This window comes from Rhincodon typus, chromosome 43 (genome assembly GCF_021869965.1).
Source record: "Rhincodon typus isolate 14 chromosome 43, sRhiTyp1.1, whole genome shotgun sequence".
NCBI classification, from domain to species: Eukaryota; Metazoa; Chordata; class Chondrichthyes; order Orectolobiformes; family Rhincodontidae; genus Rhincodon; species Rhincodon typus.
The window spans coordinates 4290960-4307060 of record NC_063374.1 but is presented as its reverse complement, the minus strand read 5'-3'; the positions used below and the strand labels follow the sequence as shown (position 1 = coordinate 4307060).

Below are 16101 nucleotides of genomic sequence, written 5' to 3'. Positions count from 1 at the left end.
GTTCAGGGATCTGAACTTTACGAGCTCCTGTGCCGAGTTTGCAGGATCTGAGAGATCATGTTTCCCAATGATTCTTTAATTTCCAGTAGAGGGTAAGGAAACACTTGTGTTTCCACTCTGCCAACCCAATTTCTTAAAAAAAAAAAATGGACTTCTCTCAAGATTGTAGCTATCTTGTTCTTGCACTGGGAGGGAGATGCAGGTTAACAAGAAGATTGGCTTGCTGGTGCTGCTTTATCTGCCAAACAAGTATGCAGGTCAGTGGTTAGCACTGCTGCCTCTCAGCAACAGGGACCTAGGTTCGATTCCACCCTTGGGCAACTGTGCGAACTCCACACAGACGACACCCTCACACCCCCCAATGTCTGCTGAGTTTCCTCTGGGTGCTTCAATTTCCTCCTACAGTCCAAATCTGTGCCGATTAGGTAGTTTGGCCGTGCTAAATTGTCCATAGTGTCCAGGGATGTGCAGGCTAGGTGGATTAGCCATGGGAAATGTCAGGATACGGGGTACGGTAGGGGTGTGGGTCTGAGTGGGGTGCTGTTTGGAGAGTTGGTGTGGACAGAATGGGCCAAATGGCCAGCCTTCCACACTGAGGATTCTGATTCTAAGCCTTTGATCAATAATTAGTCAAATCATGGCAGTATGTGCCGTGTCTGAAGTATAGAATGGGTATCTATTCCAGCGGAGGTCAGGAAGCTCTTCGCACAAGGAATAGTAGCAATCTGGCCCTGTTCACAGCTGTGATTGGGATGGTGTAGTTAGTTGAAACATTTGAAATTTACGTTGTGTTGTTGAGTCGGTCTATTCAGTATGGAATTGAGGCTGATGTGGTTAAAAATATAAATATGAACTAATTGGCAGACCAGGATCAAGAGGCTATCAGCTTCACTGGGATTTAAGGATAGTGGCCTTGTTCTTCTACCTGAGGTTTCATTCTGCAGGGCAGTCCTGGCTGTCTCTGAATATGAACCACAATGCTGTGGCCATTGTATTTGTTGCAGCTGTCTAATGCTGTTAGTGCATCTCACTGCCCTCCCTTACCAGCTGTTGATGATGCCCCCACCCCTCCCCCAATTACCATCTGTGACCTGTATCCATAATCTGCTTTGTGGCAGTGACTGCCATTAGTTTGGACTTTAAAGGGGAACCAAGAAAATGATTGAAGTTAAGCTGTAACCCCTCTTGCTTAGGAGGCACTGCAGGACAGCCATACAGCATGGATACACTCTTTGGTCCAACTTGCCTGTGCGGACCAAACATCCTAATCTGACCTAGTCCCATTTGCTAGCATTTGCCCCATATCCCTCTAAACCCTTCCTACTCATGTACCATTCAGATGCCTTTTAAATGTTGTAATTGTACCAGCCTCCACCATTTCCTCTGGCAGCACATTCCATATGTGTACCACCCTCTGTGTGTGGGGAGTGGGGGGGAGTTACCACTCAGATCCTTCCCTCTCACCTTAAACCTATGCCCTCTAGTTTTGGACTCCCTACACTCTCCAGCACCATTATTGAAAGTTCAGTGACATGTTCCAGTCTCCACTCTAGAAAGGCAGAAGCTCGTTGTTTTAAACAAATTTTACATCAGTTTGAATAACATTCAAGTAGTTTGAGCTCTAAGCCAGCCAGAAAAGGGGAGTCATTTGGGAGGGTCCTGTCGTCAAGTTGGACTGTGGTGTTAGCTTGCCTGGTCCAGTGATTAAAACCTGAATTTCAACAAAATCCAAGTAACTTGTGGCTATGTAAATGTGTGGCGCACAAAATGCTTACAGGGTGGATGTGGGAAGGCTTTTCCTCCTGGCTGGTGTGGCAATGTTGCCTCTAGAACCAGAGGACACGGCTTCAGGGTAAGAGATCATTAAGTCTGAGATGAGGAGGAATAGTTTTCACTCCGGATTAGTGAATCTTTGGGTTCCTTTTAAGCCTCTAGTCTTCTGAGATAATTAAATTCAGGTCATGCCTGGGTGTTTAATCCTAATGGGTCCAGGTACGTTGTCCATCCTACTTTTCCCAACTGCATAGTTTATTGTTGATTTAGTATATAGATTCCTAGGTAACGTGAACCTGGATAGTCAGTCTCCTGGGATATTAACTACTATGGGCTATTCCTATATGCCTAGTGAATTTCTGGTTTGCTGTCATTTAGTATGACAAGTGACTATTCATATTGATGTTTCCACCACTTGTGATTTGCATACAAGTACTGCATTGTGTACCTGCCTTTTTATATTTGTTTTATAACAGTGGCAAATTGGTTTGGGGACCGGTCAGTGCCTATATTTTGAGTTAGCGGGATGTACCTTGCCACATTTCCCTGGAATTTGTGGACTACCAGATATGTATTCTGTTCCAAGCTATAGAAAGGCTCGTGTCAAAAGCCCAGTGATATGCCGCACTAAGGTATATGAAACTGACTGACAGACAAGAGAGTGGACAGATGGGTGGCAAATACAATTAAAGGAGAAGTTATAACTTGCCTGATTTTTTTTTTTACAAATTAAGTGGAGTGAAGAACAATGTATTCTTACTAGGTTGAAAGTGACTTAAGTTAGCATGTTGACTCAGAAGCAATCTGATACTTGTGCAGCAATTTTAGCGGGTATCAATGTAGTTAGGGAAAGGATCTCCCTCACCTATATGAACTCTCCTACGATAATGTAGGAGGTGGGCTGGGACTGCATTATGGCCTACAGAGGATTGGGTTAGTTTAGAACGAGATAAGTAAATCGTGCCTTCGTGACAAAAGCTGGATGTTTTGATTCGGAGGTAGAAGTATGAAGAAATGTTGGGAATAATCGTTCTGAATTTTGATCCCTTTTGGGGAAAAGGGGACATGCTGTGCAGGAGGGTCTAGGCCCAAAACGTCAGCCTTCCTGCTCCTCTGCTGTTTGGCCTGCTGTGTTCATCCAGCTCTGCACCTTGTTATCTCATGCTGTGAACGTTGTTTTTCCTGCACACATCCGGACAAAAGCTCAAGAATACTAAATCTTGGAGTGTTAATTTAGAATGCCTTTTTCTCATGTAACATAATTTGTTGTTCCCTTTTGAGCTTTGGAATTCTTGCTATTCTGTCCTGATGCCTGTAAGACGAACAGGTTTGACAGCACATCTCTTTCAATGTTTTGCCTTCATTCGCTCCCGTGAAGGTAGATCCCTGTCTCGCAGCTTCACCATGATTGTCTTAATTCAGTTTTTACATTTCCCAGTAACTTTAGTTTTTGAAACACAAAGCATTAATGTACTCTTGCTTTATTTTTGTTCTCCCTGATACTTCCCTCCACATTGTGTCTTGTGCATTGTTTTATTGAGCAATGGAAAAATCCTGATTCAAACCCCCTTTTCTGTGCTGCTCTTCCTATCTGTCCAGGTATTGCAGTGAAGGGAAAAATATCATTCCCATCTGCTTGTTGAAATAACTCTACTTTTCCTGTGCTGCTGCTTATAATTCATTCTGTTGTGTTGGGAGTGGGAGTGGGGGAAGGGGAGTTGAGGAGAGCAGGTCAGAGGTGAAGCAGCTCTGAGGGATCTGTTTAGTCTGGTATGTGGTGGTTCTGCTCAGGTCTCTTAATTGAGAGCCACCACAACTGGAAGGTTGAATAATCCAAGATAATAGAACTCTAGTCTTTTTTTCTTTGATTCATGTTTGAAAAAGGTCTTTAACCTCTGGGGAGCTTTGATTGCATTTCAGTTTTTTTTTGGGGCAATCCATCATTCTCCACTCCCCTCAGCTGCAACAGGATGGAGTGGGTCTTAATCAAATCCCATGAGTAAAGATGGCCCACAGGCAGCCTTTCTGTTTGCTATGCAGCAATGCAGTTGAAGATTTGATTTTTTTTCTTTAGCTTTTCTCATTTATTAACCTCCCTGCTAAGGATGGAAATCATAAAATCAATGGGGTGTGATGGTTTTGGAGAGATGCTTATTATCGCTAGCAGATGGGTCTGTTGAAGTAAACTATCTACATGTATTTTGACCATGTGACAGAATTCTGAAGCCCTAGAGGCTGTTTGGTTTGTTTGGACACTTTGTGATTTTCCTGTCCTCATTCTTAACTTTTTTTCTTTCCAAAATTCTAAATGTAGTAGGTTTCACTTGCCCTGTTTTTACCAATGTTCTGCCATATCCCACTTGGTGCTCTTTGAAATTTAACCTCCATAGCTACTTACCATATGACCACCTGGTGTAGTTTCTGTAAGTGCTGGAGTTGGGAAGGAAGCTACTGGTAACAAAAGGCACACAGCAGATTAAAAGTGCTTTTTGAAATGTGCAAAGAGATTTAACAACCTCCTGGCATTAAGAAAGCTAGTTCCACTGAAATCCATTCATTGAGCCTGATAGAGACGGAAGTTGGTAGATTTCTGGTTACTAAAAATTTTGAAGGATACTAAGTGCAGGGAAAATACTGTTGGGATGGAAGATCAGCCACAACTTTGTTGAATGGAGGATTTGGTTCAAGGGGCTAAATGGCGTAATGCTATTCACTGTACATTACATGGGCTTGTGGCAGAGTGAGATGCTTTGCTTTGAGCAATGCTGGAGTTAAATACAGTTTTTGTATTTGAGTTGAAGGTTACTGCAGGGTAATGGGGGATTTACTTCTGTAGAGTCACTTCCAGCGCAGAAAATAGCCGTTCAGTCCTTTGTACCCATGGTAGTTATCCACTGAGCAATTCAGTCATTCCCAATCCCCTTGATCCTTGTTAGCCCTGCAGTTTTTCCTCTTAGGTGCCCTTCTAAATGAGAGAATTGTTTCCACTACCCTTGTGGGCAAACAGTCCTAATTACCACTGGCTGCATAATGATTATTCAAATTAATTTTTCTCCTTGGGCCATTAATTATCCATCTTCCAGGATTTACCTCATTCATCCTTGAATGATGCAATCTATTTTCTAATGACTTTTCAATTAACGTTTCCTTTTCTTGTGCCTCTTCCCCCCCCCATCTCCCTTGCTCCCCGCAAGGGCTATTCCTAAATGCTGCTTATGATGCACCAGCCACCGGAGGGGATCCTCAAGATTCATGTTAATGTTCCCAACTTTGATATTGAAGTTAATTTGGCCGATTTGTTTAACAGCTCATCAGTGACCTTTAAACTTCATTTGCTGCCCTTCACTGCCAGCATACTCATTGTAGCTGCTCCGTTTATCAGCTACAATTTGCCTTTTAATCATTTCTAGCATCTACAGTTCTCTGGTTTTTTTTGCCTTTTAATCATTTTTTGAACCATGTTTGTTCTGCGTTCACAGTGGATGTTGAACTGTGATTATCTATTGTGACTTAGTTTGTCCCTTTTGCAACAGTAGTTTCAGTCAAAGGTCTGACATTACTGTACCCAAGGATATTTGGGCTGTGGTTAATGCCATGGCTTTCCCATTATATTCTGCATTGCAATCGTCGGTTAGCAGTCATCTTCACTTGGAATTCCACTGTAACTGGGCAGAGACCCTTGTCTTGTCCCTTTTCAATCTCAAATTGTACTAAAATGCCAATTTAATGCCTGGTCCTCCCCTCCTAAATGAACAGCAGCTTATGATTTTGCATCTGTGTAAGAGACAAATCATCCTTCCAGTGAAAGGAAAGAGAGGAGGGACCTAAAATAATTGACACAAGAAGGAAAAATGACATTGAGAAATTTTTTTTCACAGCTGGTGGTTAGGACCTGGAAGGCACTGCCTGAGGTTCAATCAATAACTTACAAGTGGAATCAGACTGCTGTCTGAAAAGGAAGAATTTGCAGGGATACGGGAAGATTGGCTCTAAATGAATTTCTCACTGAGAGCGCTGATACAGGCATGATGGGCCTTATGGCCTCCTGCACTGTAACAGTTCTGACTCTTGCTTTGACTGCAACCACTTCTATACTGTTATAAGCAGCAAGTAAATATGGCCATCAAAATAGGCTAGTGTCATCAGTTTGCTGTCAGATAATGTATTGATAATGGTACCTTTCCTCATTTCTGTAGAGTTTGAGGTAATACCTGATTTTGAGACAACTGGGAATGTCTGATGACTACCTAATGGGAATGCTGCAATGTAAAAGTTAGCTACATGATGCAGGTTGGTGCCTGCTATCTTGTTAATGAGACCATGATCCTTTATCGAAATCAGTTTTTCACAGGTGAGGTCAGGATTGCAGCCTGCGACGTGATTTGTTTTCTATCACTAAAGCATCAGGGGGACGTGCTGCTTTTTGACTTCCTCCTTTTTCTTTCCCTACAGGGATCTCTGGCAACTAATCTGGAGTCCCGGGACGGTCCACAGCAAGTAGCTGTTTCTAGGTGAGATTCCAACGTGATGTAATTTTTTTAATGCATTAATTCATCACTGGCTAGGCCAGCAATTATTGGCAACGTCTAATTACCCAGAGGGCTGTTAGGAGTCAACCACATTGCTGAGGGGCTGGAGTCACATGTAGGCCAGACCAGGTAAGGATCCTCCCCTAAAGGACAATAGTGAACCAGATGGGTTTTCCCAACAATGACTGTTTCATGGCCATCATTAGCTTCCTAATTCCAGATCTTTACTGAATTCAAATTCAATCATCTGCCTTGGTAGGATTTGAACCAGAGTCCCCAGAGCATTACCTTGGCCTCTGGAGTAACAGTCCAGCAGAGATGCCGCTAGGCCATCGCCTCCCTGCTATTAATTCAGCCTTTAAGTACTCCAGAGAGCATAAGGTGAGTACGGACTTTGTCCTGAAGGCAGGGAAGTCTGCAGTTACAATAACTGCCTTCATAAAAGTTCATTCAACTATGCTAGGCCAGCAGTTATTTCCCATCCTGAGGTATCCTCAGGGTTGGTGGTGAGCAATTGCTGTAGTCTGTGGGTATATCCACAGTGATATTTGGGACAGAGTTAACCAGGACGTTACCTGGTAATGGGGTATTTTTAGCTATGGAGAAAGGTTGGATAGACTGGGTTTGTTTTCACTGGAACACGGGAGGTTGAGGGGCAACCTGATAAAAGTTCATAAGATTGTGAATGTGAATTGCTTGGAAAGTATGAGGCTTTTTCAAGGGTGGAGGGGTCAATTACTAGGGGAACAGGTTCAAGGTGTGAGTGGGGGAGGATGTGCAAGGCAGGTTTTTCAGAGTGGCGAGTGCCTGGAACGCGTTGCCAGAGGAAGCAGACACAATAGCAGCATCCGAGAAGAATCCCTACAATGTGGAAAAAGGCCGCTCGGCCCAGCAAGTCCACACCGACCCTCAGAGCATCCCACCATCCCCCTAATCTACTCATCCCTGAACACTATGGGCAATTTAGCACTGCACATCTTTGGAATGTGGGAGGAAACCGGAGCATCCAAAGGAAACCCATACAGACACGGGGAGAATGTGCAAACTCCACACAGTCACCCGAGCGTGGAATTGAACCTGGGTCCCTGGCGCTGTGAGGCAGCAGTGCTAACCACTGAGCCACCGTGCCATCCAGTGAACGGGAAGGGAATAGAGAGATCCAAATCCTATAAGTGAAGACCATTTTAATGTGGAAGGGCAAAATGTGGCGTTGCAGGCTTGGAGGGCTGAAGGACCTGTTCCTGTGCTGTATTGTTCTTTGTTCTAGTTCCAGGATTATGACCCAGTGAATGTCAACACTATACATCCAAGGTAGAGTGCTGTTTGGCTCACACTTGTTGCTGTGCCATTTTCTTTTGTTTTTGTCTTTTTATTCTTTCACGGGATGTAGGTATTATCAAAGCTGACGTATGTTGTCCATACCTAATTGCCCTCAAACCTGGCTATTTCATGCCAGGTGACGATAGCAGATTTCCTTCCCTAAACTGATCCAGAACGATAATTATCATGGTCCATATCACGGAGACTAGCTTTCAGTTCCAGATTTATGTTTTGAATTCGGATTTTGTCAGTGGCAATGGTGGGATTTGTACCTGTCTAGCTGACTGACGGTAACTTTTTTATATTTTGCTTGTTTGCTGAAGTTGATGAAGCTGCATGCTGTACATGTCTACATGCATCAGAAGTGGATGGTGATATGATGGTAATGCCTCTGGGTTACCAGGCCAATGGCATTACCATCCTGCTACCAGTCAATGTTCTGCAGATTCAGGTTTAAAACCCATAGTGCCGGTGGAATTTTAAATTAATAAATCATAAGAGCTAGTCTCAATCATCACAATTATGCTCAATTGTTTTTTTCAGTTTTAAATTTTTGGGTCACTAATATCCTTTTTAAGGAAGGAAATCATAGATTCCCTGCAGTGTGGGAGCAGGTCATTCAGCTCATCGAGTCCATACTGACCCCTCGAGCATCCCATCCATAACCCTGCATTTCCCATGGCTAATTCACCTAGTCTGCACATCCCTGGATTCAATGGGGTAGCTGAGCATGGCCAATCGGCCCTGACCTGCACATCTTTGGACTGTGGGAGGAAACCCGCGCAGACACGGCGAGAATGTTCATGTGGAGTTGGCACAGTTGCCCAAAGGTGGAATTGAACCCAGGTCCGTGGGCTGAGGCAGTAGTGCTAACCACTGAGCCACCCAATACAATCCACCATCCTTATCCAATCTGGCCTCCATGTGACTCGCGCAGTAATGTGGTTGACTCAAACGGCTGGGCGAGCAAGTTAGTTCTCTCAGATAAATTCCGGCCTTGTCAGCGACACCCACATCCTGTGGCACTTTCTTCAAAAATGGATAGATGTGCAGTCAGTCACAAGCATTCCCGTCTTGTCGACCTATCTCTCAGTTTAAATATGAAATAGGAGCAGACAGAGACTACTTGATCCCTCAAGCCTGCTCCATATTCAGGAAGATATGGCTGATCTGCTATCTCCACATTCTTGCACCAATTTCTGAGGAAATGTTGCGAATGTTCACGACCATCTGGGAGTGTTTTGCCTCTTCAGTCTTATTTGGGCCATGTCTTATTCCAAAATGGCAGCCCCTCTTTTTAAATCCTCCTAAAAGAGGATATAATCCTCTCTCATCCACCCTGTCAAAGGTCCCTCAGGATCTGTGTTTTAATCAAAATTAGACTTTTGAAAAATTCTCTCATTATATTAGGCTGGGCCCAGCATTTATTACCCATCTGTAATTGCGCAGAGGACAGTTCAGAGTCATCCACGTTGCTGTGGATATGGAGTCACATAGGCCAGATTCCATAAGAATGGCAACTTCCTTCCCTGAAAGATATTGGTAAATCAAATGGGTTTCCCCAACAATCACCCATGGATTCATCGTTGTCATTCGTCTCTAAATTCCAGATTTTTATTGAATTCAGATTCTACCATCTGCCATGGCAGGATTTGAACCTAGGTCTCCAGAACATTATATGGGTCTCAGGATTAACAATCCAAAGATAATACTGCTAGGCTGTGGCCTTTGGCATTGCGTGCTGCCCTCTACCGTGCCACCCATGCTGAATTCCCGTGGAAACGAGCCAAGCCTGTCCAACCTTTCTTCATGAGACAACTGACCATTGTAGGTATTAGTCAGATTATGAACATTCATTAATTAATTATTAGTAGTATTTTCCAGCATAATGTTTCTGGTTAGCAATGGGGAATGGGAACCTGGCAGTTTCGAGGCTGCTTATAACTATGGGGGTGACAGCGTTCCCAGTTGCACACCAGCGTGCAGAGTATCCAGAACCACCCCAGGGCATGTTGTCAATAAAAATTCTGTTGTAACATGATGCTTTTGTGTTTCATTCTTGGTCCTGCTCAAATGAGGAATGAATGAGGTGGGGCATAGGAGAGGTAATGATCAGAGGGGTGCTGCACGGCTGTGAGGAATGCTTTGACTTTGTGAGATACATTTGAGGTATATGTGAGAGATGCTGGATATTGTCAACTGATGGGTCTTGGAGAAATGTCCCTGTTTCCCATTCTCATTCTGACTCTGTTACCTGCAATGAGTCATTTAATATGCTACCTCTTTCCCTTTCCCTCTTTTCTCCCCTAGTAAACTCAATGTCAGATGAGTAATGATGCTAGTTGACTTGCTGCTCTGAGAGGGTTGAACACTTTTATGACAGGGTGACTAGTTTCTGCCTGGGACATGTGAACACTAAGTGAAAGTGAGCACTAAAATGTAAAATATCAGCATAAGTAATTTTTTTTTGCCTTGGAGGGAAAGAATCATGATTAGAGTGAAGTATAAACAGTATCTGAAATGAAACCTGCCTGGGTTGAATAATCTGGTCGATTTGACAGGGCAGTTCTTTTAAGATACTTTCAGGACAGGCCAGTAACCACTCAGCTCTCCTATCCAGGTAATTGCACACTCTCTAAACACAGTGCGAGTGATTTTTGGGCCCTGTATCTAAGGGTGGATGTGCTGGTGTCTGGAGGAGGGTCCAGAGGATGATTGCAAGAAGATCCTAGGGATGAAGGCCTTGTCTTGTGCACATGTACTCTTAAGGAGTTTAGAAGGATGATTGGGGTGGGGGTAAAGAATCTCACTGAAACATGCCTTCCTTTATAACCCAAATCTACCCTACCTGACAATGTCCTAGTAAATCTCTTCTGAGCCCACTCCAGCTTGATTATCCTTCCTATAACTGGGTGACCAGAACTGGACACAGTACTCCAGAAGAGGCCTCACCAATGTTCTGTACAACCTCAACATGACTTCCCAACTCCTGTATTCAAAGGATTGAGCAATGGAGGCAAGTGTGCCAAACCCTGTCTATACATGATGCAAACTTCAAAGAATTATCTGCCTATACCCTTGTGTCTGTGTTCTACAATACTACCCAAGGCCCTATCATTTAGTGTACAAACCTTATCCTTGTTTGTTGTACCAAAATGCAAAAGTTGCATTTATCTAGATTGATCTCCATCTGCCATTTTTCAGTTCATTGACCTATCTGATCGAGATCCCTTTGTAATCTTAGAAAACCTCCTTCCCTGTCTAATACACCACTGATTTTGGGATTGTCTGCAAACTTACTTACCATGCCTTCTATATTTTCATCCAAATCACTTATGACAAACAAAAGAGGATCCAGAACTGATCCCTGTGGAGCACCACTGGTGACAGGCCTTCAGTCCGAAAAGCATAACTGTCTCCTGCTGTTAAGCCAATTATGTATCCAATTGGTAAGCTCACCCTGAATCCCATGTGACTTAACTTTAGTAATTAGTCTATCATACAGAACCCTGTCGAAGGATTTAAAGTCCAAATAAACAACATCTACTGCTCTGCCCACAATCCTCTTTGGTAACTTCTTCAAAAAAAACTCAAGTTTGAGACATGGTTTTCCTAGCACAAAACCATGCTAACTATCCCTTAATCAATTTTTTGCTTCTCTCAATGTCCATAAAAACTATCTTCTAAGACCACCTCTGCAGTTCCCTGGTTTCTCCTTACAACCTTCCTTAAACAAAGGTACAACATTAGGCACCTCACCTGCAGCTATAGATGATGCAAATTTTTCTTCAAGGGGTCTTGTAAATTTCTTCTTACTTCCCACAACGTTCTGCAATTCATTAGATCAAGTCCACCTTTTGTATTCTCTAAGATCTCTCCACCTTCCTGCCTTGAACAGCATCTGCCAATGGCCAAAGGTTTGTGGTCCTAATAACCCTTGGAGTGAAACCAGTTTCTCCATTCATTCTGCCATCTTTGCTGCAACCATTCTATGGTTCCAAATCAGAAAATCTTACAAAATATGGATAGCACTTGGTCCCAGTGAAATATAGAGCCATCTTGGCAAATGATCTATTTTTCTTGTTTGACTAAGCTGGGATAATTCTTGAAAGAAAAATTGCTTCTCTTTTACATTGAATGGACAACACAAAATAATACTTTGGGCCATTTGGCCCAACTAGTCCATGCCAGTGTTTATGCTCCAGTCTAGCCTCCTTCCACCCTAATCTAAATCTACCATTGGGGATCTCGCCCTGTCTCCCTCCTATGCTTTTCCAACTTCCTTTTAATTGCATATCTTTCTATTTGTTTCAACAATTCCTGTAGTGGTAGGTCGCACATTCTTGCCACCCTCTGTAAAGAATATTGGAGGAGGGGTAGCATTCTGCTATTTAGTTAGATTGTGGCTGATCAACCTTGTGCCAATTTCTCTCTCGATTCCCATATCCCTTGATATTTTCAATATCTATCAAGCTCTTCCTTGAATATACTCAATGACTGAGCCTTCACGGTCCTCTTCAAAGATTCGTCACCTTGTGAGTTGAGAAATTCCTCCTTCCCTCTGTTCTAAACAGCTTCCTGTCCCCAGTTAATAGAACAATACAGAACAGGAATGGGCCTTTCAGCTCATGATGTTGTGCCAAACCTGACGCCAAGTTGAACTAATTCCTTCTGCGTGCCCTTGGTCCATATCCATCCATTCCTTGCATATTCATGTGCTTATTTAAAAGTCCCTTAAGCGGCCCTATTATATCTGCCTCCACCACTAACCCTGACCGTGTGTTTCAGAATCCTACTAGTCTCTGTGTTGGGGGAAAGAAAACTTGCCCCTCGCATCTCCTTTGAACATTTCCCTCTCCCCTTAAATGCATGCCCCCTAGTATTAGACATTTCAACTCTAGGGGAAAAAGATTGTGACTGTCAACTCTATCTATGCATCCCATAATTTTATAGACTTCGATCAAAGTCTGCCTTCAGCCTCTGCCATTCCAGAGAAAATAACCTAGATTTTTCTAGCCTCTCCTTATAGCTCATACCCTCTAATCCAGGCAGCATCCTGGTAAACCTCTTCTGCACCCTCTCCAAAGCCCCCACATCTTTCCTGTAATGTGGTGACCAGAACTGAACGCAATCCTCTGTGTGGCTTAACTAAAGTCTTATAAAGCTGCAACGTGACATCCTGACTCTTGTACTCAATTCCCTGACCAATAAAGGCAAGCATGCCATACGCCGCCTTTACCACCCAATCTATTTGCGTGGCCACTTTCAGGGAGCTATGGGCTTGAACCCCAGATCCCTCTGAACAGCAATGTACAGAGTCCTGCCATTAACTGTATACTTTTCCCTTAACAATTTATCTCCTGAAGTGCAGCACCTCACACTTATCCGGATTAAACTCCATCTGCCATTTCTCCGCCCACATCTGCAACTGATCTCTATCCTGCTCGATCCATTCTTGACACTCCCTGACCAGAGAAGCATTGTTTCTGTATCCACCCTGTCAAGGCCTATAGAAATGATCCAAACTTGATTTGAGGACTGTCTTATAGTGACGGTTTCTCAATTTGCATTTCTTCACAAGTGGAAATGTGTTCTCTCCATACTCATTCAATTAGTAACTTTCCTTATTGTGATGGCCTTGGCTTTTATCCTTCCCTTTTCAAGAGCAAATGGAACTATCCCAATGATTCCTTTCCTGATTTTTATGCTAGACAGGAAAGTGAACCTTTGATCATTCATTATAGCTATATCAGGGATGTGGCTCATCATCACTTCCGGTTCTCTTCAAACCTGCCTCAGCTACACCTCAATTACTATCCACCCATCTGAGTTTTCCTCTTCTGTTTTCGGCCTCAATTCCTCCTGCAATTATTGCAAGGACAAGTCTGTCAGTTCTCTGCCTCTCGGGTCCACGTTTGGCTATCATTCTCTCTAAATGTGTGTCGTGACTGCTGAATTTCTCTTACTCTAATGCACTGGTTTGTCTCTGTACCCATTCAATGGATTCTGAGAATCCTCCACCACACCCACATTTTAAAATCTGTTGTGATCCCACCATTCTCTTCAGAGCCCAACTCTCGTCTCTGCAGAAGGCAAGACACCACTAGATGACTGAACTAGATGTTCTCTTCAGATTCCTGCCGATGCTTTGGAACGTCCAGATGCTGATGAAATCATTGCTTGTACTTTTGCCAAAGCTGATAGCACGCTTGCCTCTGTTGCTCAGACCTTTGAGTACAGGAGTTGGGACGTTGTGTTGAGGTTGTACAGGATATTGATGAGGCCTCTTCTGGTGTATTGTGTCCAGTTCTGGTCTCCCTGCTAAAGGAAGGATATTATTAAGTTGGAGAGGCTTCAGAAAAGATTTGCCAGGATATTGCTGGGAATGGAGGGCTTGAATTATGGGGATAGTCTCCGACTCTTTTCACTGGAGCATAGGAAGTTGAGAGGTGCCCTAATAGAGGTTTATAAAATCATGAGGGGTATAGATAAGGTGAATGGCAGATGTGTTTTCTCTAGAGTGGGGGATTTCAAGACTAGTGGGGGATATATTTTTAAGGTGAGAGGAGGAACCTTTTTGAAAAGACAACCTTTTTTTTGCGCAGTGGTTCATGTGTGGAATGAACTTCCAGAGGAAGTGTTGGTACAGATAGTTACAACATTTAAAAGACAGTTAGATAAATAAATGAATAAGAAATGTTTGGAGGGATATGGGCCAGGAGCAGGCAGGTGGGACTAGTTTAGTTTGGGATTATGGTTGGTATAGACTGGTTGGATCGAAGGGTCTGTTTCCGTGCTGTATGACTCTATGACTCATTCAACATGGAATTCATTCCTGACTGTAATGTTGATTTTAATCATCAAACTGAAGTACTTGAAGTTGCCCACTGCTCCTCTCTCTCTGCTTCCATTTTGTTTCGTTTATTGTTCAGTCCAAAAGGTGGTGTCTTTTGACTGGGCCTGCCTTCGTCTCCAGCTATTCCTTTGTTGTGGCCATGTGTGTGGTTTTGTCCAAATACCTGCCATTCCATATGTTACAACTTGTATCACAGCTATGTATCTCTCTCATCACTCTTCCTGTACCGTCCTGGTTATTTTCAGTCACACAACATGAAGTTTCAGCTTTTTTTTAAGAGAGTGAAGACATTGCCTGCTCATCATTTACTCTCAGACATAGACTATCTACACCAGACACCTCAAGGTGCTGGGTAAGTAACTCCAGTGCTGCCTGCACAAGATTCTGTGTATCCACTGGGAAGAAAGATGCACCAGCACCAACGTCCTCAACAGCTCCAGCCTCGAGGCACTGACCACCCTTGATCAGCTACAGTGGGCTGGGCACATTGTCCGTATGACTGACACAAGACTCCCTGAGCAGGTGGTGTACTCTCAGCTCCGAAATGGCAGGTGAGCCCTAGGTGGACAGAGGAACCGCTTCATTGACAGCCTCACTGGTGAAGTGCAGCATTCCCACAGACACCCGGGAATCACTGGCCCAAGACTCCAAAGTGGAGGAGGAGCGTCCAGGAAGGCGTCGAGCATCTTGAGACTTGCTGTCGGGGGATAAAAAATGGAATCCGTGGACAGGAGCGTACTGCCATACCAATGTCCCACCCAACCCTTCCCATGAACACTAATTATCCCAAGTGTAACAGCCGGCTGTAGATGCATCGATCTGTACAACCACATATGGACTCACCGAGAGCGAAAGAGAGTCTTCCTCATTTGTGAGGGACTGCTGGTGATAGGAATAACTTTTCTGTTTTGTTATCACCCTTAATTTTTGTTTGTTGCATTCTGTCTAATGTCTCCAGATACCTTTTCTTGTATACTATAGTGACTAACCATTCTCGTGGGTAGTGTACCTGCCTCTGAGCCAGAAGCTCTGGGCTGATCAAGGGAGGTTTGTTTGTAACAAGCAGGTTTTGTTTGATTTATGAATCCTTCTAACATAGGTCACTGGCAGGCACTGTAAGAGAGAGAGAGAGAGGGAGATTCTTTGAGTCAATGTATTGGAATATGTGCTAACACCATGATATGCAGATAGAAGTTGACCTCATTGAGTGGTGGAGTAGACCCGCTGGGCTGAATGGCCTATGTCTTATTCTCTTGTGTAAGCGTTGCCCATCCTTGGGGCAAGGAGTGGTCGAGTTGACTGGAAAGCTGGTGGGGGATCAGATTGGAACCAACAGTATGGGGTTTCATCCCTGTTCCAGGTAGGGTGAATGTGGGGCTTACCCTTCCCCATGGTGATGATTGTGGCACTCAGCAAAGAGCCTAAGAAGAATAAGGAAACCAGTAGCCCACAAAATGTGACCTTAGATGACAAGGCGTAGAGCTAGATGAACACAGCAGGCCAGGCAGCTTCAGAGGAGCAGGAAAGCTGACGTTTCGGGTCTGAACCCTTCTTCTGAAGAAGGGTCCAGACCCGAAAATGTCAGCTTTCCTGCTCGGCCTGCTGTGTTCATCCAGCTCCACA

The 16101-nt window shown here is 43.8% G+C and overlaps 1 protein-coding gene across 1 annotated transcript in view; it reads left to right on the top strand.

Moving 5' to 3' along the window:
• Nucleotides 1–16101, top strand: part of batf2 (basic leucine zipper ATF-like transcription factor 2) — a 68027-nt gene that overhangs the window by 6091 nt on the left and 45835 nt on the right. Inside the window, exon 2 of the mRNA XM_020514420.2 lies at nt 6226–6284. The gene's annotated coding sequence lies outside the window, so the exon portion shown is untranslated. The remainder of the gene's footprint in view (nt 1–6225; nt 6285–16101) is intronic.